We start from the raw sequence: 26,873 nt of genomic DNA, 5'->3' as shown, positions 1-26,873 counted from the left end.
ACAACATTCCTCTCTGGGCTCTTACTGTCCTCAGAGGGATTTTGAACAGTAGTTTGGTTGTCCTCTGTCAATTGTTCCTTGTTTGACTTTTTACTCTTTTGAGCAGAGTTATTCAGGGTCTTCCCACTCCTCAATTGAACTGCTTGACATTCCTCTGTTATCTGTTTAGATATTTGCTGTTTTGCTTGATTCAACTGCAGTTCTATGCTCTTGTTAGCAAGTTTAGTTTCATAGAGCATCTCTTTAAAGTCTGCTAACTGCTCTGTCATCAGGAGCAATTGTTGATTAAGCTCAATTATCTGTTCTTGAGGACTAGGGTCAGTGACTACTGTCATGACTTCCTCTTTTGGAGAGAACTCATTGCTAGAATACAAATATTGGTTTCTAGCAACAGTGTCTATAAGCTCTTGAGCTTCTTCAATTGTCTTCCTCATGTGTATAGATCCACCAGCTGAGTGGTCTAAAGACATCTGAGCTTTTTCTGTAAGCCCATAGTAGAAAATGTCTAACTGTACCCACTCTGAAAACATTTCAGAGGGACATTTCCTTAGCATACCTCTATACCTCTCCCAGGCATTATAAAGGGATTCATTATCCTCTTGTTTAAAGCCTTGGATGTCCAGCCTTAGCTGTGTCATCCTCTTAGGAGGGTAAAAATGATTCAGAAATTTGTCTGACAACTGTTTCCATGTCTTTATGCTTGCTGTAGGTTGGTTATTCAACCACCTTTTTGCTTGATCTTTTACAGCAAATGGAAACAATAATAGTCTGTAGACATCCTGATCTACCTCTTTATCATGTACTGTGTCAGTAATTTGTAAAAACTGTGCCAGAAACTCAGTAGGTTCTTCCTGTGGAAGACCGGAATACTGGCAATTTTGCTGCACTATGATAATGAGTTGAGGATTTAGTTCAAAGCTGCTTGCTTTGATGGGAGGTGTACAGATGCTACTCCCATATGCAGCTGTAATGGGGTTAGCATATGACCCCAGAGTCCTTTTGGACTGATTAATCCCACTTAAGTCCATAATGGACAAAAGGGAAATGATAATGATTGCTAGGAGATAAATTTTGTGTTTTTTTTTTGAATTTACGAAAAAAAAATAGAATAAAATAAAATAAAATAAAAATTCGAAAATCAAAAAGAAAATAAGATCAAAGCAAATTGAAAACTGAATCAATGAGTTAATTAAAAAGATTTTGAAAATAGCAATTAGAAAGATATGATTGAAAAAATTTTTATGAAAAAGATTTGATTTTGAAAAGAGGAAAGAGAAAAACACAAAAAGACACCAAACTTAAAATTTTTAGAAAATCAAACACACAGTTTTCGAAAATTTTTAAGGGAAAAACACAAAGAGGACACCAAACTTAGAATTTTTATAAATAAAAAAGGGACTAAGAACATGCAAAAATCGAAAATTAAAAGAAAAACAAAAGCATGCAATTGACACCAAACTTAGAATATGAAACTAGACTCAACTAAAAGACTCTAAACCACAAAAATAAAACAGTCCTAATCTAAGCAAAAAGATAAGCCTTCAGTTGTCTAAACTCGAACAATCCCCGGCAACGGCGCCAAAAACTTGGTGCACGAAATTGCAATCACACTTTTGCAATCCCGCACAACTAACCAGCAAGTGTACTGGGTCGTCCAAGTAATACCTTGCGTGAGCAAGGGTCGATCCCACAGAGATTGTCGGCTTGAAGCAAGCTATGGTTATCTTGTAAATCTTAGTCAGGATATCAGAAATTATCAGGATTGATTGTGAAAAGCAAAAGAACATGAAATGATTACTTGTTTTGCAGTAATGGAGAATAGGTTGAGGTTTGGAGATGCTCCATCTTCTGAATCTCTGCTTTCCTACTGTCTTCTTCTTCAAACACGCAAGTCTCCTTCCATGGCAAGCTATATGTAGGGTTTCACCGTTGTCAATGGCCACCTCCCATCCTCTCAGTGAAAGCGATTGCATATGCTCTGTCACAGCATAGCGGAATTCATCTGTCGATTCTCAATCAGGCCGGAATAGAATCCAGTGATTCTTTTGCGTCTGTCACTAACGCCCCGCCTTCAGGAGTTTGAAGCACGTCACAGTCATTCAATCATTGAATCCTACTCAGAATACCACAGACAAGGTTTAGACCTTCCGGATTCTCTTGAATGCCGCCATCAATTCTAGCTTATACCACGAAGATTCCGGTTAAAGAACCCAAGAGATAACTAATTAATCTAAGGTAGAACGGAGGTGGTTGTCAGGCACGCGTTCATAGTTGAGAATGATGATGATTGTCACGGATCATCACATTCATCCGGATTAAGAACAAGTATTATCTTAGAATGGAAGCAAGCATGATTGAATGAGAAACAGTAGTAATTGCATTAATCCATCAAGACACAGCAGAGCTCCTCACCCCCAACCATGGGGTTTAGAGACTCATGCCGTGGAAAGTACACAAAGAAGGGTGTAAAGTGTCATGAGGTCATAAGGTACCGATACAAAGTCAAAAGATCCTATTAATAGTAAACTAGTAGCCTAGGGTGTACAGAAATGAGTAAATGACGTAAAAATCCACTTCTAGGTCCACTTGGTGTGTGCTTGGGCTGAGCAATGAAGCTTTTATGTGTAGAGACGTTTTCTGGAGTTAAACGCCAGTTCTCATGCCAGTTTGGGCGTTTAACTCCAAGTTTTATGCCAGTTCCGGCGTTTAACGCTGGAATTTCTGAGGGAGACTTTGAGCGCCGGTTTGGGCCATCAAATCTTGGGCAAAGTATGGACTATCATATATTGCTGGAAAGCCCAGGATGTCTACTTTCCAATGCCGTTGAGAGCGCGCCAATTGGGCTTCTGTAGCTCCAGAAAATCCGCTTCGAATGCAGGGAGGTCAGAATCCAACAGCATCTGCAGTCCTTTTTGGTCTCGGAATCAGATTTTTGCTCAGGACCCTTAATTTCAGCCAGAAAATACCTGAAATCACAGAAAAACACACAAACTCATAGTAAAGTCCAGAAAAGTGAATTTTAGCTAAAAACTAATAAAAATATACTAAAAACTAACTAGATTATACTAAAAACATACTGAAAACAATGCCAAAAAGCATACAAATTATCCGCTCATCAAAGGTGTATGGCCGAAATTTGTCCTGGAATTGGGCTGGACTCGTGCTAGAAGCCCAAGCCCTCCCACGCGAACGCGTGTCCCACGCGGCCGCGTCGTCTTTCAAATATGGCCATCCATGCGATCGCGTCACTTACGCGACCGCGTCACCCAGATTTTTGGCAAAATGCAATTCAAACAGAGAGTTGTGCGAATGCGAGGCTGCACTCGCGCCACTAGCACAAATCAAGTGACGCAATCGCGTGACCCACGCGTCCGCGTCGCCTGACCTTATTGCGCACCACGCGGCCGCGTCACTTACGCGACCGCATCGCCAGCGTCGCACACCTTAACCTAATATGCCAAAATATTTTATCTTTTCTTCCCCAATCCTAATTTTTCCTCCCTCCTTTCTTACTTACTTCTTCTTCCCTTCTTTCCCTTCTCATTCTTCTTATCTTTCATTTTATTTTACTTAATTTATTTGCATATTTCATTCATTGCATTTTAATTTAGTGCATATTTTTCTTTTCTTTTCTTTTCTAAATTTATTATTTTTCCTTTGGTGTTGATTTTCTTATTTAACTGTTACATCTTTTCTGGTGTCATTTTGATGCTTAGTGACTTGTTTACAATGTTGGGTAATGTTAATTTTCTGTCAATGTCAATCTTTTATACCTGTATTCCTTTTGCATTGGCATGAACTTACATTGTCTTTCATTACCCACTCTCTTCCCCATTGTTGTACATTTTGTCCCACTGGCATGCCATGGCTTCTATTGTTTTCTCACGTACATGTTGAAGCTTCCATGTAAATGAGACCCTTATCATTTGGCATTAACCCAACCATACTTCATTTATTTTCTTATCTTTATTTCTGGGTTACTTTTCTTTCCTATTTTCTTTCAGGATGGCCACCCGGAAGGGGAACGGAAGACGTTTACATGGGGAGAGAAGACAAGTCCATCTACACAATCTTTGGAGAAAAGCATCAGTTGGAACAACCCGTCCACCTGCACATCTTAGCATGCATTGAGGACGGTGCAATCTTTAAGTGTGGGGAGGTCGATATCGATCTCCATGGGTTAGTTATTTCCTATTTCAACACCAATATTTTATTTTATTTGATAGTTCATTGTTGCATTTGCATATTTGTTTGATTTTTGCATATTTTACCACTTGGTTAAAGTAATAATTTCTTTTGCAAGAAACTTTTTATAGCATTTCACTAATTTGAATAAAATTTTTTTGTTACACTTGTTTGAAGTTGTATTTGGAACATGATTTTTGAGCCAAAGAACACACAACCTGTGAGATTTTGAGCTTTTTTATATGGTTACATTATTTAACCATAAATTTTTATTCTTGTGTATTTCCTTCTCTATAATTGCAATCTCTGCTTTGTTCCATTCTATATGTTCATTATTTAGTGTATTTACATACTTGCATATGATTGAGGCCATTATTTGTTATTAGCACACTTATCCCAAATAAGCCTACCTTTTACATCACCCTTGTTAGCCACTTTGAACTTTTTAACCCCCTTCTATTTCATAACCACATTACTAGCCTTAAGCAGAAAAATAAAATAAAAATCCCAAGTTGAATCCTTGGTTAGCTTAAGATAGATATTGTGTATAATTTAAGTGTGGGAAAATTGTGGGAACATGGGTTAACAAGGGAATGTATCATGTTTCTAATTTATTTGAATATTGGGAATTTGGGAACCTACTCATGAAAAAACCAAAAATAGAAAAAAATAATGGAATATCCATGTGCATTGATAAGTTATGTTTGCTTTTATGATTCAAAAAAAAATTATGAATAAGGGGACAAAATTACCCCAATAATAAGTTTAGTAGAGAAATCAATGCACATGGAAGTAAAATCAAAATAAAATTTGTACATGAGTATGTGATAAAAAGTGGGAAAATTATGGGAAGCTAAGTATAATTTTAAAATTTTTATAGAGTATGTATATGTTAGGTGAGATCTTGGACTACTCAAGGATTCACTTTACTAGCTCACTTAGCCTTATATATACCCTTACCTTTACCTCAGCCCCATTACAACCCTGAAAAGACCTCATGATGTTTGCATTGGTTTGCTAAATATTTGTTGATTGATTAGATGAAGAACAAAGTTTTAGAAAGCATGACTAGAGAAGAGTAGAGTGAATTACCCTATACACTTGAGAGATTAGAGTGCATATACACTTCCTGTGAGGGTTCAGTGCTTAATTCTATGTTCCCTGCTTTCATAAGCTATCTTCTTACAAGTCTACTTGTCTTTAATTTATATGATTTGAATTAGTGAAATCTGATTTATGTTTGTCTTGGAGAACTTATTTATTTTTAACCAAGTAGGTAGAAACATCTTAGCATGCAGTTACATTTATAGGTTGCATTTCATACATTCTTACCATTCTCCTTCACTCTTTTAGTTCTCTTCAGCTTAGCATGAGGACATGCTAATGTTTAAGTGTGGGAAGGTTGATAAACCACTATTTTATGGTTTATCTTGTGCTTAATTGAGTGGTTTTTATCAACTCTTTACCCACTTATTCATATGATTTGCATGTTCTACATTTTCCTTCCTGATTTTGTGCTATGATTGAAAACATGCTTCTTTGACTTTTATTTCTTTTTATTTAATCCTATCTTATTACCATTAGATGCCTTGATATGTGTGTTAAGTGATTTCAGAAATTATAGGGCAGGAATGGCTTAAAGGATGGAAAGGAAGCATGCAAAAGTTGAAGGAATACAAGAAGTTGAAGGAACTACAAAGCTGTCAGCCTGACCCTCTCGCACTAAAACGATCATAACATGAGCTACAGAGGTCCAAATGATGCGGTTTCACTTACGTTGGAAAGATAACATCTGGGGCTTCGATTTGATATTTAATTTGTCATAGTGGCCATACCGCTAGGCGACGCGAATGCGTGCTCCACACGGACGCGTCGCAGTGACGAAAATCAGCGTGGCAGATTTCTTCTCCAGCGATTTCTGGGCTGTTTTCGACCCAGTTTACGGCTCAGAAAACACAGAGTAGAGACTATAAAGTGAGAGAATCCATTCATTCATAATCAAGCTTTCATAATTCATAATTTTTAGTTTAGATGTAGTTTTTAGAGAGAGAGGCTCTCTCCTCTCTCTTAGGATTTAGGATTAGGATTTTTAGAAATTAAGATTTATTTCAACTCTTCATCAGGTTTAATAATTTATGTTTCCCTTCGACTTTTATTTACTCTGGTGTTTTTATTTGTATTTGATTTATGTTGCCCAATTGGCTTATGAACTTTTCATGTTAGGATTATACATTATTGAGATGTTTTCAGATTTATGATATATTTATGATTTTAATTCAGCTTTCTACATTCTTGGTTTTGGTTAAGAAATCAGTAACTCTTGAGTTATCAAACTCAACATGATCGATAACCGCTATCTTTGCCAATTAGCTTGAACTTCTATAATCCCAATCCTTTCTAGGAATTAACTAGAATTTGAAGATCAAGCTAATTAGCCACTTGACTTTCCCTTGCACCAGCAGATGTTAACTAAGTGGAATTAAGATTCAATTTTTATCATCATTGATAAGGATAGCTAGGATAGGACTTCCAATTTCTCGTACCTTGCCAAGAGTTTATTTTACAGTCATTTATTTATTTTATTCGTCATTTATCATATTTGCTCCTCGTTCTTAAAACCCGCAATTTACAAAACTCATAACCAATAATAAGAACATACCTCCCTACAATTCCTTGAGAAGACGACCCGAGGTTTAAATACTTCGGTTATCAATTTATTTAGGGGTTTGTTACTTGTGACAACCAAAACGTTTGCACGAAGGGATTTCTGTTGGTTTAAAATCTATATCTACAACGCGACTATTTTTATAAAATTCTTTACTAGCAAAAATCCTAACGTCAGCCATATGAAAAATAATTAGTTTTTTTTTTCTGTATTTAGGCCTTGGCACAAGATTTGTGGTGAACAACCAATATCACATTACAAAGCTTCAAAATCTTGTATAACATTAAATACATAATCAAATGGCACTGCAAAAGAACATTGGCAACTCTTGCAAGGAGAAATTAAATGCACATCTAAACAAAGACAAGCAACAATTCAATATCACATTACACAAGCATGCATAATTTGATGAGAGCCGTGAGAGGCCTTGCTTTATTGTTGAACATGGTTAATTAACTATCATCACTGATGACATCACCATAAATTCGCTGACAAGGACATCTGGGGAAACAAGGAGCAATGAAAAGTCAAGTTTTTGTCATCATCATTTACCACCATAATATACTGTGTAATTTTGCCATCTAGACATAATATTTAGGGATACATTGATTTATAATTTACATTCTAACATATTAAAAAGGTCAAATATGATAAGGGCAAGTATTTAGTTAAAATAGCCTTTATCTTATTTTTGATATTGTATTTGTGTGATATAACAGTGGATTATTTTGATAGGGTAATACAACTTTGCTGCCACTCTCTACACAAAGAACTACCCATAGCAGAAACTACATCAAGATGCAACTGGTGATTTGATCAACTCAAATATATAGTGACTTCCCCAACACGTAGGCGGCATAAACATTCTAGATTTTTTAAGTTCATATATAAGTAGTTATTGATCGCAAAAATAAACCACACAATCCTGCATAAACTTAAACTAAGGTATGTTGAATATATTTTACCAGGCCGTGGCTGAGAGCTGTGATATATAACTTCTCCCACTTCAATACCAGTCTCCTCCCATGTTCTCTTCTCACATGCAACTTCATCCAAACTTTCTCCACCCTAAATACAACAAGTGGATACATAAAAATTAAACTTCTACATGTGTGTACAACTGATTAAAACTATAAAAACTAGGAAATGATCTGTGCAAACTTAGGCCAATGAAACCTGGTTCTATTTCTGCCAATTCAATATGCTTACCACTTAATAGCATCAAAGGTATTAAAACCCTATTGCTGAACTTGAAAATATTTACACGAGCACCCAAACCCTATTGCTTCTGCTGAGCTTGAAAAGAGTACACAGGGTGAGCTAACGGTGACAGGGAGCTCGCGGTGAGGCAGAGACACGATGCGAAGCAGTGATGGCGGCACACGACGTGAAATAGGGAAGCAACAGCATGCCTCGCGAGGAGGAAAGGAAGCAACGACGACCCTCGGCTCACGCAGTGAAAAGAGATAGAGTTCAGGTCCGTGATGGATGGATTTTTGCCTTCGGCGATGGTTGGAGCTGGGAGAAAGGGAAACGGCGCAGTGGAGAGAGACTGAGTTGAGCTCCAAAGGATGTAGAAGAAGAAGAAGAAGAACGAAACGGCGCACCACCACACACAGGGGTTTTGATGGCTAGCTAGGGATTTTTTATTTTTCTTTTTTTTCTAAGTTACCAGCTGGGACTAATGGGGATTTTGGGAGGGAAGGGGGGATTTTGGGAGGGAGGGAAAATGGCCAAGTTTTGGTTTTGGGGAGGGATGATAAAAATAAATGAAAAAATGGGATTTTATCTAAAGAGAAGAAACGATGTAGTTTTGGGATACCTATAAAAATAAAATTAAAAAAACCGTGGCTATAGGGTACTTTAGGCCACCCTTAATAACCGTGACCATAGATACTCTATGGTTACCCTTTTTCAGAAAACCGTGACCATAGATTCTTTTAGGTCACCCCCCAAAACCGTGACCATAGATACCTTTAGGTCACTCACCAAAACCATGACCATAGACCCTTTTAGGTCACCCTTTTGAAAAACTGTGACCATAGACCTTTTTAGGCCACCCCTCAAAACCGTGACCATAGACCCTTTTAGGCCAATCCCAAAAATTGTGACCATAGACCCTTTTAGGTCACCCTTTTTGAAAAACCGTGACTATATATCCTTTTTTGTCACTGTAAAAAACCGTGACCATAGGCCCCTTTAGGTCACCTCCAAAACTGTGACTATAGACCTCTTTAGGTCACTCAAAAAAACCGTGACCATAGACCTCTTTAGTCATGACAAAAAACCGTGACCATAGACCCTTTTAGGTCACCCTTTTTTGAAAAACCGTGACCATAGACCCTTTTTGGTCACTGTAAAAAACCATGACCATAGATCCCTTTAGGTCACCCCCCAAAACCGTGACCATACACCTTTTTAGGCCACCCTTTTTTAAAAAATCATGACCATAGGTACTCGATGGTCACCCTTTTTCTAAAAACCATGAACATAGCTTTTTTTTGTCACGGTAAAAAACTGTGACCATAGAGGGTCTATGATCACATTTTTTTACCGTGACTAAAAAAATCGTGGCCATAAACCCAAAATGTTGTAGTGGACATTTATTCAATGCAACTAAACTACATGCAAACTATATAAATGCAACTTATCTATATGAATGCAACTGCTTGGTCAAAACAAGTCAACTTCCAAGAGAACATATGTAAGCATAAGGGCTAAAGCAATATGAATCAAATCCAACCCACAACTGTATTGAACTATCAAAAAGATTTACAAACTTAGATGAATATAGATGATAGTGGTGAAAACATGTAATTGAGAAATCGAACCCTCACTGGATGTGTATTCGCTCTAGTCACTCAAGTGTTTAGGGGTTGATTCACTCATTTCTCCTCTAATCATGCTTTCCAAAATTTGTTCTTCATCTAACAATCAACAATCATTCAATGCATGCATACAAATACCATGAGGTCTTTTTCAAAGATTGTAATGGGGCTAGGGTCAAGGTAGGGTCATATATGGTTAAGTGGACTAGAATTTGAATCTTTGATTAACCTAGACTTTCCCACCTAATCTATATAATAACCTATACAAATTCAAAGCTAACCTAACTACCCATCTTTCACTTTTTCACATACTCATACATTTTCTTCTCATTTCACAACACTTATGCATTGACTCTCATTGGACTTTATTTTGGGACATTTTGTCCCCTTTTATCATCATTTTTTTCTTTTTTTTCTTTCTTTTTCCATTTTTTTTCTTTTCTTTTCTTTTTCACATTTATATTTTTTTTCTTTGTTTTTCTCATTCTTTTTTTCTTTCAAACTATATACAAGAACATCAATGCATAAGGTCTATACATTTAATCAATACATGAGCATGCACCCCAATTCCCAAATATAAAAATACAAAACATCCTTTTTTCCAACCAATGTTCCCAAATCTCTCGAAACTTGAATAATAAGCACTCTCACTAGTCTAAGCTAATCAAAGATCCAAAGAAGGGATTTTTATTATTTTTCACTTTAGGCTTGTAATGTGCTAAAATAGAGAACAATTGGATTAAGCGTAGGCTCAAAATTGGTTGACAATGGAAAATAAAGGGTAGGCTATTTGGGTAAGTGAGCTTAAATGAAATAATGGCCCCAATCATATAAGTGAACGTATACAAAGAATAATGGACATATACAATTAGACAAATCATGGATCACAATCATAGGAAGAGAACAATTACTCACAAGAAGGGAAATAAGTGGTTATAAGATGTAACCACATCATTAGGCTCAAGTCTCACAAGCTTGTGTTCTTAGCTCAAAACATGCTTCACAAAATATATAATTCAAGCAAGTTCCACAAAATTTGTCAATCAATTGGGGTGGTGCCCTATAGATAAATTCCTTGGAAAAATCTCATTGTTTGACTAAGCTAATTCTAAATGCAATGTTGTGATTGAGAAAGCTAAAAATTCCTTAGTTATCCCCTTTTTCAATCAAACCAAAATTCATATGCAAAAAGGGTCAACTAGGTTTCAACAATCTAAAATGTTTTTTCCAATCACAACCAAAAAAGCTAAAACAACTATATAAAGAAAATCCAACTCAAAATATGAAATGTATCCAATCTATGGTGCAAAATGCAACAACTAAAATAAAAGTATGTAACAACTAAAATAAAAGTTTCCACAATACTAGTACATACAATAATCCCAAAAAGTGCAAAATAAAGCAAAGTAACATAAACTAGGAGATAAAGGTCCGAAAATATTCACCCAAAACAACTATCCACCGACGGCGACGACGGTGACCTCCCCACACTTAGAATGAAGCATCATCCTCGATGCTACTGCTCGGACTTGGGATGAGGGTCAACGGTCACATCGAGCTGCTGGGGCTGAGGCTGTGGCTCCTCAGATGGATGGTGCGCCTCTAGGGCAGCCTGTGTCTGTGGAGGTGCCTCTAGCTGAGCCGGCTCCTCCTCGTGCTCCTCCTCCTCAGATGAAGAGTCAGGAAGAGGGGGCAACTCAACGCCCAATGCTACAAACATCTGATCCACTCTGTCAAGGTGTTGCATGATGCAGCGCTCACTACGCTCCATGAAGCGGAAGAGACGCTGTACCAGTAAATACATCGGCTGGGGTGCTGGTGGTGGTGCTAAAGGTACTGCTGCTGCTGTAGACGGTCCTGCTGCAACTGATGAAGATGAAGGTCCAGGTGTCGCTACTGCTGCTCTGGCACGAGCTCTAGATGGACGCCGAGATGGGGACCTCTCAGTTACCCAAGTACCCCATGGAATAAAGGTCTCCTTGCTGTCGTCTACGGGTGGTGGTGACACGTCATCTGCTCTCCAAGGAGCACCAGCTAGCTCAGCCATCCTGGTGACCAAAGTCGGGAATGGGAGTATGCCACGGACATGTGCTCACCACATGTATCTCCTGATCAATCGGGGAAAGTACACCTCCTTCCCCTCCATAACACATTCGATCAGGGCGAGCATGTCCACCGAAATCTCGGTAAAATATGTGGTAGGCATGACATAATGGGTAAAGATCTGCTGCCATGTCCTAGTCTCTCTCGATAAATGAGCAAACAGCATCCCCTTGGGTTTCTTGTTATCAGCATCCATTTCCCAAGGGGCATCTAGGGTGGCAATAACACATCTCAAGGCCTTATAATCAAAAGTGATACAATGCATCTCCAACTCCGCCTGCTCATAGGCATCTGTGGCACCGGTCTTAGGCAGACAATGGAGTGCATCCTCAATAGCAGCCTCTGTAACTAATATTTGTCCGTCGTATAGGTAAACCGAATCAAAGGTCACTCTAAAGAAATTACAGTAAAATTTCTTGACCCATGATGTGTTTATCCTACCTAACTCCCTATCAACAAAACCTAGACTCATCCCCTGAATACGGGCCTCAATAGATTGCCTCAGGTCAGCGGGAATGGCTAGTTTCTTCTCTATGTTGAGGTTCTTCTTCTGATAGGTCAGGAAGCAGAGCTCACAATATAGGTTAGGAAACCTATCTGTATCGGTAGGCGGCAGCTGCTGATCTGCTTTGTCTTTTTTATTAAGTGGGTTCTTGGCATAGTTGTAGAAAGGAGAAAGAATGGATGCTTGAGGTTTCTTCCTCTTTCTAGAGGTAACCTTGGCTTTCCCTCTGTCAGCCATCTTAAAAAAAATATATATGACAGGATATAAACAATTAAGCTAAGTAGAGGAATAGAAAGTAAGGATTGGCATATGCATGAAGTAAGTTAAAAGAAAAGAATTCTTGGAATGGAAGCAACAAAAATTAGAAATCAAAACAAAGCCATAATAGAAAGCAAGCCATCAACAATGCAAAAGGTCATTAAGTTTGCAATAATTGGCGTTGAAAGATTGAAACACACACCTTGTGTAACCAAAAGCAAGTTGAAAACCGTTTTTGAATTAAAGGGGTATACAAGTAGAATCCACCAATTATTGTAAAAGAATGAACAAAATTCAAGAAAAATATAAGTCAAGATCAAATGGTAGCTTAGCATGAGTCAAAAGGCATTTGATTAACTTGAAAAGTGAAAGCATATAAAGGTTTAATGCATATCACGGGAAATAAAGTAGACATGGAATTGCCAACCACAGTAACCTAAGAATTGAACTTGGTGTAAGTCAAGTAAAACTCAATTCCAAAAATATCAAGTTCAATTCTAGGTGGCCAGGTTAAAACAAAACAATTTCTAGAGATTTGGGCAGCATTCCAGCAGTAAGGCAGATGCTCCCAGATAACAAAAAATAGCAAAAATCACATATGAATCCAAGAATTGCATCAACCATGATAAAAGTATGGATTGCACATGCACAAGTGGCATCAAACACAATTTACACAACTGAAGTTCAGCAAAGCAACATTGAAAAAGCAACACCGCAGTAACATAATGTATACAGGACATCACCAATCAGCAACCAAGCAATTTGCATTCAAAAAGTAAATAAGAACGGAACAATTATCAGGCCTAAGATTATCTAACCACATCTTATCTACCTAACAACATACATCTCTATCTAACCTAACAAGCAGAATCAATCACTAATCTAACTAAAATTAACGAAATTAATGAAAAAAAAGCAAAACAGAGCAATAGGCAGGGAACTTGGAAGGTAGCAGAACAGAATTGGAAAATAGAAGGGAAAGTAAAGGCAGTAGTGCCGCCCAGAGATGGTGGCGGCGGTGGACCTTGCAGCGGCACAGAGAGCTGCTCTGGATGGAGCAGAGCCGGATGGAGATGGTCAGTTCCTCTCTGTGGAAGCGACGAGAGTGGGGGGGGAGTAGAAGAGGGTGGGTTGGTGGTGTGTCGAGGGTTCGCCGGCGGCAATGAGGAACCTGCGGCTGTTGGTCGGAGGTGAGCAAAGAGTAAAGGGTAGGGATGAGAGGAAGAGGAGAGGGAAGAAAGGAGGAAAGAGAGGGATAGTGGTCGCTCGGCGGTGGTAAGCTCGCCGAACGGTGGTGGCGGTGGGTTGCAGAACTCGGGTGGTGGTAATGGTGGAATAGGAAGAGAGAAAAGGAAATGTTGGGAGGAAGAAGAGATAGGGCACGCGAATGGCTAGGGTTCTTACGTAGATGGGAGTTATGATTTTGAATCCACGTGTCTGTGCCCTGTACGCATCTGCGTGGATAAGCAAAAGAGGAATGGATGTGGAAGCGTCATGTGCGCTGAAGCGTGGGATGGAGATGTGTGCTTGGACGCGTACGTGTAATGTACGCGTCCACGTGGGTTGAGAGTTGGGCTGGAGGCATAGTGTTGGCTCGAAGTCCGCACAACTCTCAGGTCATATGTATGGGAACTGTGTTAGTGTATCGACGCGTACGCATCATGTGCACGTACGCGTGCATAAGACTTGTGCCACCCGCCCAACATTCGCACCATGTTTTCCTAACTCTCTGGAATCATGTATGAGGTTGCGTCCACTCATTGACGTGTGCGCGTATAGCGTGTGCGCGCGTTGGTGCGCGAAATTGTGAACAATACTTTTCACAACTCTCATAATCCCCGGACATGAACCCCCAAAAACTTGGTGGCTCAATACCATGGCATTACACAACTTCGCACAACTAACCAGCAAGTGCACTGGGTCGTCCAAGTAATAAACCTTACGCGAGTAAGGGTCGATCCCACGGAGATTGTTAGTATTGAAGCAAGCTATGGTCATCTTGTAAATCTTAGTCAGGCAAACTCAAATGATAATGGTGATGAACGAAAATAACACAAAGGTAAAGATAGAGATACTTATGTAATTCATTGGTAGGAACTTCAGATAAGCGCATGAAGATGCCTTCCCTTCCGTCTCTCTGCTTTCCTACTGTCTTCATCCAATCCTTCTTACTCCTTTCCATGGCAAGCATAAGCAAGGGTTTCACCGTTGTCAGTGGCTACCTCCCATCCTCTCAGTGAAAGCGATTGCATATGCTCTGTCACAGCATAGCGGAATTCATCTGTCGGTTCTCAATCAGGCCGGAATAGAATCCAGTGATTCTTTTGCGTTTGTCACTAACTCCCCGCCTTCAGGAGTTTGAAGCACGTCACAGTCATTCAGTCATTGAATCCTACTCAGAACACCACAGACAAGGTTAGACCTTCCGGATTCTCTTGAATGCCGCCATCAGTTCTCGCCTATACCACGAAGACTCTGATCTCACGGAATGGTTGGCTCGTTTGTCAGACGAGCACTCGGTTGTCAGGCGATCAACCATGCATCGTGCAATCAGGAATCCAAGAGATATTCACTAGAGCCTTGATCGCTTGTAGAACAAGAGTGGTTGTCAGTCACCTTGTTCTTGGGTGAGAATGATGATGAGTGTCACGGATCATCACATTCATCAAGTTGAAGAACAAGTGATATCTTAGAACAAGAACAAGCGGAATTGAATGGAAGAACAATAGTAATTGCATTAATACTCGAGGTACAGCAGAGCTCCACACCTTAATCTATGGTGTGTAGAAACTCCACCGTTGAAAATACATAAGCATAAGGTCTAGGCATGGCCGTGAGGCCAGCCTCCCAGTGATCTAAGATAGCATAAAAATGAAGATAGCTACCAAAGTCTCTAAATACAATAGTAAAAGGTCCTACTTATAGAGAACTAGTAGCCTAAGGTTTACAGAGATGAGTAAATGACATAAAAATCCACTTCCGGGCCCACTTGGTGTGTGCTTGGGCTGAGCAATGAAGCATTTTCGTGTAGAGACTCTTCTTGGAGTTAAACGCCAGCTTTAGTGCCAGTTTGGGCGTTTAACTCCCATTTGGGTGCCAGTTCCAGCGTTTAACGCTGGGATTCCTGAGGGTGACTTTGAACGCCGGTTTGGGCCATCAAATCTTGGGCAAAGTATGGACTATCATATATTGCTGGAAAGCCCAGGATGTCTACTTTCCAACGCCGTTGAGAGCGCGCCAATTGGGCTTCTGTAGCTCCAGAAAATCCACTTCGAGTGCAGGGAGGTCAGAATCCAACAGCATCTGCAGTCCTTTTTGGTCTCTGAATCAGATTTTTGCTCAGGTCCCTCAATTTCAGCCAGAAAATACCTGAAATCACAGAAAAACACACAAACTCATAGTAAAGTCCAGAAAAGTGAATTTTAACTAAAAACTAATAAAAATATACTAAAAACTAACTATATCATACCAAAAACATACTAAAAACAATGCCAAAAAGTGTATAAATTATCCGCTCATCACGCGTCCCTGCCTCTTTTCTCTCTTTTTTTTTTCAGAAATACTAAAAACACCTTAAAATCTCCCTAACACTACCTACAACACACAACCAACTACAAATGCGAAATTAACAAAAAATCTTTTTGGTTTTGAAACTTTTCCAACTACTAAACAAGCATACATTGCATGTCAAGCAACTAACAACCAAATTATTGAAACAAGCCTATATGAAGGGAAAAACTACCTATAAAGGTAACTCACATCACTTATTAATCAAAGCTACAAGAGAGTGGAAAGAGTTTTCCATGGTGGGGTGTATCCCACTTAGCACTTTTAGTTTAAGTCCTTAAGTTGGACATTTGGGAAGCTCTTTGTCATGGTGGCTTATGCTTGTGCTTATCCTTGAATCTCCAAGGATGCATGCTCCTCAAATGGTTGACAGAAATTCCAACCATCTTCACCAAGCTTGGGTAAAGTTCTACCCAAGATATGAGCTCCCATAGTTGGTTTCCATGCTTCGATCCGGGATCCCATATCTTGTTTTCACACCCGTCTTCGAGTTAATCGTCATGATTCTTCCATTCAGGCGGTTGACATATAGAATTCTCTTTAGCATACCAAATCATCCTTCTAGACCCACACAAAGTAGCATTCTTCCAATCATGGTCCCTATGTTTTGAAGGTTTGACCTTAATGAGCCTAATTCTGAACTTCCAACCACTATACAACTCCCTTTTACTCTTAGTTCCACAAAGAGCTCTAAGTTGCCCATCCGTTTCAATCAAACCATATTCAAGTGAGAATGTGAAGCTTAAGGATAGGAATTTTTTCCACTTGAATATTGTGTTGGATGGTGATTTTGGAAGGGTAACTTTCCCATACTTAGACAATACGAGGTCTACTCCCTTATGCTCTTCTTGAGTTATTTCCACCTCTTGACAACTTTCTTCAAATTCTTCTTGCTTGTTGACTTCTTCCAATTCCTCCTCATCATCAAACAAGTCAAACTTGGGAGGTTGTGTGAAATCTACTTCGACGTCAACTTCACATTCATTGGAAGAATCTTCAATGAGATCACCAACATCACTTGGATAGGAACTCATCAATGATGGAATCTTCCTCTAGATTTACCTCTTTAACGTCTCTAGCTATGATATGCGTTGGAGGTTGTACACCCTCCTCAATATCCATATTAAGCTTCTTGGAGAGAGGTTCTTGAGATTCCCATGGTGGTTCCACATCTCCTAAATCTTCAACCATTTCTTCTTCTTCTTCAACAATCATGGCTTCCTCTAATTGTTCCAATACAAAATCTAACTCCTCACTCCCCACCGGACTTTCTAATCTCTCCTTCATGCTATGCTCTTCTTTTAATCTTTCACATGTGGCCACGGAAGTACTCTGAGTGTTCAAGCATTGGTAGGCTAAAGTATGCACCACCTCTTGGTACGGGTATGGAGATGGTGTGTATTAAGGTGGTTCTTGATAATAATCATGATAGGGTTGTGGTGGTTCTACAGGTTCTTCCTCGTAATGGTCACAAGGATGTGGTATAGGTGGTTGGTCATATGATGGATAAGGGTCATTGATGCACCACTATTTCGTGGTACATCTTGTGCTTAATTGAATGGATTTTATCCACTAATTTCACACGTATTCATAGAAATCGCATGTTTTACATATTCCTTCCTGATTTTGTGCTATGGTTGAAAATATGTTTCTTTGACCTTAAATTTGCTATGTTTAATCCTCTCATATCACCATTCGATGCCGTGATATGTGTGTTAAGTGTTTTCAGAGATTACAAGGCAGGAATGGCTTAGAGGATAGAAAGGAAGCATGCAAAAGTGGAAGGAATACAAGAAGCTGAAGGAACTGTAAAGTTGTCAGCCCTGACCTCTTCGCACTCAATCGATCATAACTTGAGCTACAAAGGTCCAAATGAAGCGGTTCCAGTTGAGTTGGAAAGCTAACATCTGGGGCTTCACAACTATATATAATTTGCCATAGTGGCCATGCAGCTAGGTGACGCGCATGCGCACTTGAAGCGCACGCGCACATTGGCGAAAAGTCCATCGGCGCGCACGCGCACCTGGCGCGTACTGCGACATGCGTGACGTACTGCAACTGCAAAAATCATTGGAGGTGATTTTTGGGCTATTTTTGACCCAATTTTCGGCCCAGAAAACACATATTAGAGGCTACAGAGTGGGGGAATCTAGGGAATCATTCATTCAACTTCTCATTATTCACAATTTTAGGTTTTAGATGTAGTTTTCTAGAGAGAGATGCTCTCTCCTCTCTCTAGGTTTTAGGATTTAAGATTTCTATTAGTTACAGGCTATTTCTTCCCAATTCTCATGTTAGATTTGCTTTAATGCAAATTGAGGTATTTTAGATTTATGATTGCTTTTTTCAATTTATATTATTGATGCTTTCAATTTAATTTAGATTTCTATCCTTTTGGCTTTGGAGTTGATTAATATTTGGAGACCCTTAAGTTGAAAGACTCAAGAGTTAATAGGTAAATGGAAGTTGTTGGCTGGCTTTCTGGTCTCTATCATAATCCTTCCCAAGGGAAAGGATTATTTTCTTGTGAATAGAAGTTGGCTCTCAGCTTGACTTTCCTTTATTCAGTAATGGATAACCAAGTAGAACAACAACCTATTACTATTAATCTTGGGAAATCCAACAAGGATAGAACTTCCGATTAATCTTCTCCTTGCCAAGAGCTTTTCTAGTCATTTAATTTTCATTACCATTTACTATTCTTGCTTCTTATCTTAAAAACCCCAAAAATATATTTTCCCATAACCAATTATAAGCACACCTCCCTGCAATTCGTTGAGAGACGACCCAAGGTTTAAATACTTCGGTTTATTTTTATTGAGTTTGCTTAAATGACAAACAAGTTTTTGTACGAAAGGATTCCTTGCTGGTTTAGAAGCTATAGTCTCAACGAGAACTTAATTGTGAAATTCTAGACCATGCAAGAAACCGTTCGTCAAAATGGCGCCATTGCTGGGGAATGGCAAACGTGTGCCTTGTTATTGGTTATTGTAAATATTTGTTTTTGCTTATTATTTGTTTTTGTTTTTAATTTCTATTAGCTACTATGAATTCTCACCCCTGTCGCTATGAGTTTGGTTCCAATGTTGTTGTAGGGAATGGAAGCTATAATGAGAATATGCATCAAGGTTGGGACAATCAAAGATAGGAGGAGCCACAAAGATTTGATCAACCCTCTTGGCAACAACCCCCTCCAATGCGCTATAACCAACAACCATTCTATGATGCATACTAAGACGATAGATATGGTAGACCCCCTTGTAGTTACCAACAAGCACCACCATATGCCTATGAATCCCCTCCTCAACATAGCTTTGAACCACCATACTCACAAGCCTTTTACCACCAAACACCCCCATATGACCCTAATCCTTACCCACCACACCGAGAGCCTTATCAGCCATCCTTAGAACCTCCACCTCAATATACACCATCTCCATATCCCAACCAAGAGGAACCACCTCTGTGTTATGAGCCCTTTCTCCCAACAAATGAACCCTCCTATCCACCCCAAACCTCCAAGGAGAACACACTTACCTCTCTCATTGGTCTCACCTCTAAACTTCAAAATCTTATATCCCGCATGGACCAACCATCCACCTCTAATATTTAACCTTCAAGCTTTAGTGCACCACCGTCCTCCGGGAAAGAATACCCATATCCATCAGCAACATGATTCCAATGATGCTATTGACATGGAACAAGAGAGAAGAGATCGTCTTAGGGACACAATCGCAATGGATCAGTTACACGCGGTCTTATTTCCAGGGGAGCAAGAGGTGGCCCAAAATGTGGAGGTAGGAGAGACCCTTGAAGATGAAGGAGTAGTTGAAGGGAGTTGTCATAGAAACAAATCATCAAGGAGGAGTATGATTTTATGCTAAAACAACTGGATGAAGCTTCAATAGTCAAAGAGGAAGTGGTTGAGAACTTAGGAGATGCAGAACCTCCATGGGAAGGTCAAGTCACAGAGTCTCCTTCCAAGACATTTGAAATTGATGCTGAGGAAGGTGTACAACCTCCAAGACATACCATGGTTGAAGACTTTGAAGAGGTTGATCAAGAGATGGAGACTAAAGAAGCAGAAGCACAGCCTCTCATGCCCTTGGTAAGCAATGAATAAGAGATTAAATTGGAAGAAAGCTACTAAGAGGAAGAGATTGAATTTGAAGAAGCTTGCAAAGAGGTGGAAGTTGTCAACGAAGAGCACAAGGGAGTGGAGCTTGCAAGATCATCAGAAACACATCCCCCAAAACCATTAAAATCCAATACAACATTTAAGTGGGTAAAATTCCTATCCTTCTTAACCTTTACTTTCCCACTTGAATATGGGCTACTGGAGACGGATGGTCAACTTAGAGTTCTTTGTGGCTTTAAGAGTAAGAGAGAGATGGTTAGTTGTAGGAAATGTCATGCAAGGTTCAATATGGTTGTATGCTCCAAGTTAAAATGCAAAGGTTGGTGTAGAGCTCAATTGAATGGGTCTAGGAAGTTGTTTGGCCGCTTCAGTGGGAATTCAGATTGCTTGCCACCCGGTTGGAAAAATGATAATCAACAAGAAGATGGGTGTAAGAGCAAGGTTTGGGACCCCGGAATTCCTTCTAGCCATCAACACTCTCGGGGCCTTGTCAATTGCTTTAACTTGCTTGAAAGCTTTATGCAACTAGTGTGGGATCCCGGAGGCTATTGAAATTACAAACACTGGTGGGGATTCCTGGATGAGTTCAAGCACAAGCCGCCATGACAAGGAGCTCACTAAAATGTCCAACTTAAGGACTTTAACTAAAAGTGCTAGGTGGGAGACAACCTACCATGGTATGATCGTCCATTTTCATTCTTAGTTTTATTTTGTTTTATTTTTGTTAGTGTTCATTCATTCATTCACTCTGCATCTTCACATGCATTTTGCATTTATTTAAAAAAAGGGGGTCGACACGCCAGTATGGATGCAACTTGGGGTAGATTGAACAGAGAGTGGCGTGGGAGCTGGACAAGCAACGTGCCTTAGGCACAATCCAGCCCACGCGCATGCGTACTGTACGCGTGCGCGCCGTTTCCACTTTTGGCAACCCACGCGTCCGCGCCTTTGGCGCGTCTGCATGGTTGGGAGAATCAGCGTCAAACCTTGTTTTGCTCGAGAGTTATGCTGGACTGGGGCTGGTATTGTGCTCGAGGCACAAATTCACTCACGCGTACGCGTCTCTGACGCGCGCACGTCCTTTTTCCACACCTGGCCACCCACGTGTCCGCGCACTGTGCGCTTCCGCGCCCTTACATTTATCTCCATGCACGCGTACACATACCATACGCGTGCGCGTCCATTACGCCGCCAGCATTCAACTTTCTCTCTTCCCTCCTCATCCTTATTCTCTTTCATTCTCTTTTACATACTGCATTTGCATACTTTCCTTCATTGCATTTTAATTTTATTAATATTTTTATCTCTTTTTCTAATTTTCATTCTACCATTGGTGTTACATGTTCTTATTCAATTGTTGCATCTTTTCTTGAATTCTTTTGGTGCTTAGTGACTTGTTTTAAACTGTTAGGTGTTATTAAGTATAAGTCAATGCTAATTTCTATGATGCTTGTATTCCATTTGCATTGATATGCTCTTATATTGTCTTTCATTACCCACACTCTTTCCCCCCCCCCCATTATCGCAAACTTTTTGCACCATTGATATGCCACTTGCTTCTATTATTTTCTCACTTACATGTTGTAGCTACCTGTAGTTGAGATCCTCATTATTTGGCACCAACCCACTCATATTCTATTTGTTTTCCTATCTTTGTTTGTGGGTTACTCTTCTTCCTTTTCTCTTCTTTCAGGATGGCCACCAAAAAGCGAAAGGAAAAGCTTTTCAATGGGGTACAGACAAGTCCATCCGCACAAACTCTTGGAGAAAAGCATCAGTTGTAGCCACCTGTCCACTTGCACATCTCAGCATGCACCGAGGACGGTGCAATCTTTAAGTGTGGGGAGGTCGATACCGATTTTCGGGGGTTAGTTACCTTCTTTTCAACACCATTGTTGAATTTTCTTTGTAGTTCATTGTTGCATTTGCATGTTTGTTTGATTTTGTGCATTTAGCCACTACTTGGTTAAAGTAATGAGTTTCTTTTCAAGACCCTTTTTATAGTATTTAACTAATTTAAATTGAAAAAAATTGTGTTAAACTTGTTTGAAGACTGTAAATTGGAACATGAATTATAGCTAAGAACACACAACCTGTGAGATTTGAGCTTAATTACATGGTTACACTATTTAACCATAACATTTTTTCTTGTGTGTTTCCTTCTCTATGACTGTAATCTATATTTTGTTCCTTTCTATATGTCCAATGTTTAGTGTATTTAAATACATCTATATGATTGAGGCCATCATTTGTTATTTAGCTCACTTATCCCAAATAGCCTACCCTTTCAATCACCTTTGTTAGCCACCTTGAGCCTTTTAATCCCTATTTGTTCTATATTTTACCACATCACTAACCTTAAGCGAAAAAACAAGTAATTACCTGATTTGAATCTTTGGTTAGCTTAAGATCGAGATTGTGTGTCAACTAAGTGATGGGAAGCTGTGGGAACATGGGCTGATAGGGAGTGTGTTATGCTTCTACTTTATTTAAATATTGGGAATTTGAGTACCTACTCATGTGAGACCAAAAAAATTAAAAGTCCATCTGCATTAATATGTTATGTTTACGTTTATATTTTCAAAAAATATAATATATATATATAATATAAATAAATAAATAAATAGGGGACAAAATTACCCCAATGCTAAGTTTAATAAAAGATCAATGCATATGTGGTAAAATTAAAGAGAAGTTGATACATGAGTATGTGAAATGTACAAAAGAAAAATTTTGGGTAGCTAGGCATGAATTTAGAGTTACATAGAGTGTATGTGTATGTTAGGTGAGAGCTTAGGTTAATCAAAGATTCATATTTTAGCTCACTTGGCCATACATATATCCTCATCCTTACCTTAGCCCCATTACAACCTTGAAAAGACTTCATGATATTTGCATTGGTATACTAAATATTTGTTGATTGGTTTGATGAAGAAAAAAGTTTTAGAAAGCATGACTAGAGAAGAGTAGGGTGAATTAACCCTAGACGCTTGAGAGATTAGAGTGCATATACACTACTAGTGAGGGTTCAATGCTTGATTATATGTTCCCTGCTTTCATGAGCTAACTTCTTACAAGTTTACTTGTCTCTTATTGTGTGATTTGAATTAGTGGAATCCAATTTATGTTTTGTCTTGGAGAATTTGTTTACTTTTAACCAAGTAGGTAAAAACATTTTTGCATGTAGTTGCATTTCATACATCCTACCATTCTGCCTTCACTCTTATAGCTTCTCTTGAGTTTAGCATGAGGACATGCTAATGTTTAAGTGTGGGGAGATTTGATGCACCACTATTTCGTGGTACATCTTGTGCTTAATTGAATGGATTTTATCCACTAATCTCACACTTATTCATAGAAATCGCATGTTTTACATATTCCTTCCTGATTTTGTGCTATGGTTGAAAACATATTTCTTTGGCCTTAAATTTGCTATATTTAATCCTCTCTTATCCCCACTCAATGCAGTGATATGTCTGTTAAGTGTTTTTAGAGATTACATGACAGGAATGGCTTAGAGGATGGAAAGGAAGCATGCAAAAGTGGAAGGAATACAAGAAGATGAAGGAACTGTAAAGCTGTCAGCCCTGATCTCTTCAGACTCAATCGATCATAACTTGAGCTACAGAAGTCCAAATGAAGTGGTTTCAGTTGTGTTGGAAAGCTAACATCTGAAGCTTCACAATGATATACAATTTTCCATAGTGGCCATGCAGCTAGATGATGCGCATGCACACTTGATGTGCATGCACAGATTAGTGAAAAGTCCTTCGACATGCGCGACGTAATGCAACTACATAAATTGTTGGGGGCAATTTCTGGGCTATTTTTGACCCAGTTTTCAGCCCAGAATATACAGATTAGAGGCTACAGAGTGGGAGAATCCATGGAATCATTCATTCTACTTTTCATTGTTCATAATTTTAGATTTTAGATGTAGTTTTCTAGAGAGAGAGGCTCTCTCCTCTCTCTAGGTTTTAGGATTTAGGATTTGTATTAGTTTTAGGCTATTTCTTCCCAATTTCAGGTTCAATGTTCCTTTACTTTAGTTTCTCTTCTACTTTTATTTATTCTATTACTTTAATTTATGAATTCTCATGTTAGATTTGATTTTGTATTTAATGCAAATTGAGGTATTTCATATTTATGATTGCTTTTTTCAATTTATATTATTGATGCTTTCAATTTAATTTAGATTTCTATCCTTTTGGATTTGGAGTTGATTAATATTTGGAGACCCTTGAGTTGGAAGACTCAAGAGTTAATTGGTAAATGGAAGTTGTTGGCTGGCTTTCTAGTCTCTAACCTAATCCTTCACAAGGGAAAGGATTATTTTCTTGTGAATAGAAGTTGGCTCTCAACTTGACTTTCCTTTATTCGGTAAAGGATAACCAAGTAGAACAACAACCTATTACTATTGATCTTGGAAAATCCAACAAGGATAGAACTTCCGATTAATCTTCTCCTTGCCAAGAGCTTTTCTAGTCATTTAATTTTCATTACCATTTACTATTCTTGCTTCTTATCTTAAAAACCCCAAAAATATACTTTCCCTTGAGAGACGACCCGAGGTTTAAATACTTCGGTTTATTTTTATTGAGTTTGCTTAAGTGACAAACAAGTTTTTGTACGAAAGGATTCCTTGCTGGTTTAGAAGCTATACTTTCAATGAGAACTTAATTGTGAAATTCTAGACCACGCAAGAATCCGTTCGTCAGTCATATGGGGGTTGTTGGTAGGAAGGGGCTTGTCAGTATGGTTGAGGATCATGTTGAGGATGAGGTTCATAGGCATATGATGGTGGTTGTTGATAGTTACAAGGAAATTCATCATAGCCATTGAATTGACATGCATTAGGATGGGGATTATACCTATAAGTATCCGGAGGTTATTTCCAAGAGGAGTGATCAATTCCTTGAGGCTCCTCCCATCTTTGATTGTTCCATCCTTGATACATGTTGTCATTGAAGTTCACATTTCCTACAACACAATTTGAACCAAACTTATAGCCAAAAGGGTGAGAAGTCATAGTGAAAGCAAAAACAAACTAACTAAGTTCTAAAGCTAACACATCCTAACAAACAAACAATAAACAAACATATTCACAATATTCACATATATACAATAACCAATAACAAGGCACACAATTGCAATCCCCGGCAACGGCGCCATTTTAATGATCAGATTTTTGTGTGGTAAAGAATTTCACAATAGATTCTCGTTGCAAGTATAGTTTCTAAACCAACAATAATCCTTTCATACAAAATTTGTTTGTCACAAGTAACAAACCCCTAATAAATCTAATAACCGGAGTATTTAAACCTCGGGTCATCTTTCAAAGGAATTGTAGGGTAGTGTTCTTGTTATTGGGGTTTTGGATGAGAAACAAGAAAAGTAAATTGTAATGAAATTTAAATGATAAAAGGTCTTGGCAAGGTTTGATGGTCAAGGATCTTTATCCTTATCACTAGCCACAACATGATAATTACAAGGATTAATTCTATTAAGTCATCCTCTAACAAGTAAAGGAAAGTCAAATGAGCTATATTAATCCAAGTTCATAAGTCCTAGCTATTTACTAATTGAATTAATGAGAACTAGGGTCAATGGCTACCAATCATCAACCACTTGGACATTAGTAACTCAAGAATTCCCAAGTTACCTTCCCAAGCCAAGAACATAAAATTCTACTCTAACATCCTCCCAAGCATTTTATCAAATATTTGGAAGGCATAAAAGGAAAGTATAGTGAATTGACAACAAGAATAAAATCTAACAATAACTAATTGCAAAGAATTAACAACAACAATTAAAGAAATCACAATTAACATGAATTACCTCAAATTGCATTAAAAGAAAATAAGAAGAACAATAGTAGATCAACTACAAATTATGGAAACAAAATAGCGGAAATTGCAACAAGAGAATAGAAGAACAAGATATAGCAACAAGGAATTAAAAGGTAGTAGTAGATGAAAGCAAGAATTAAAACCTAGATCTAAAGAAGAGATTAACCTAACCCTAATCCTAATTCTAGAGAGAAGAGAGAGATTCTCTCTCTAGAAAACTAGCACTAAAACTAGATCTAAAGTGTGTAATGATCAAAACTTAATCCAAGGTCCTCAATCTCCTTCAATCCTTGGTCCTTTTAAGCATTTTGGCGCTAAAGTTGGTTCCAAAATGGGCCCTACAGCCTCCGTGAATTTGCTAGGTACGATTTCACTTAAAAATCACGTGCCAGCATCGATGCGTATGAGTACAGCACACGTACACATCCATGGGGTTTTTACAATCTGCGCGTATGCGTCTAGTGCACGCGCGCCTCTATGGACGTATCCCAAATCTTTGTCTTTTCATGATCTCTCCACTTTGCATGCTTTCTCTTCACTCCTTTGATCCATTCCTAGCCCTTTTCAATCTGAAATCACTAGCAAACACCTCAAGGCATCTAGTGGAATCAAAGGAAGATTAAAATTATCAATTTAAGGGGCCAAAAGCATGTTTTCACATCTAAGCACAAATTAGTAGACAATCATGAAACTATGATATTTGATTGAAAAGGTTAATAAAATGCTCTAAATTCATCAGAAGATAAATCCTAAAAATGGGGTTTATCAAGCAACA

This window comes from Arachis hypogaea, chromosome 4, assembly GCF_003086295.3.
Source record: "Arachis hypogaea cultivar Tifrunner chromosome 4, arahy.Tifrunner.gnm2.J5K5, whole genome shotgun sequence".
Taxonomy (NCBI): domain Eukaryota; kingdom Viridiplantae; phylum Streptophyta; class Magnoliopsida; order Fabales; family Fabaceae; genus Arachis; species Arachis hypogaea.
This window is presented reverse-complemented; position numbering follows the sequence as displayed.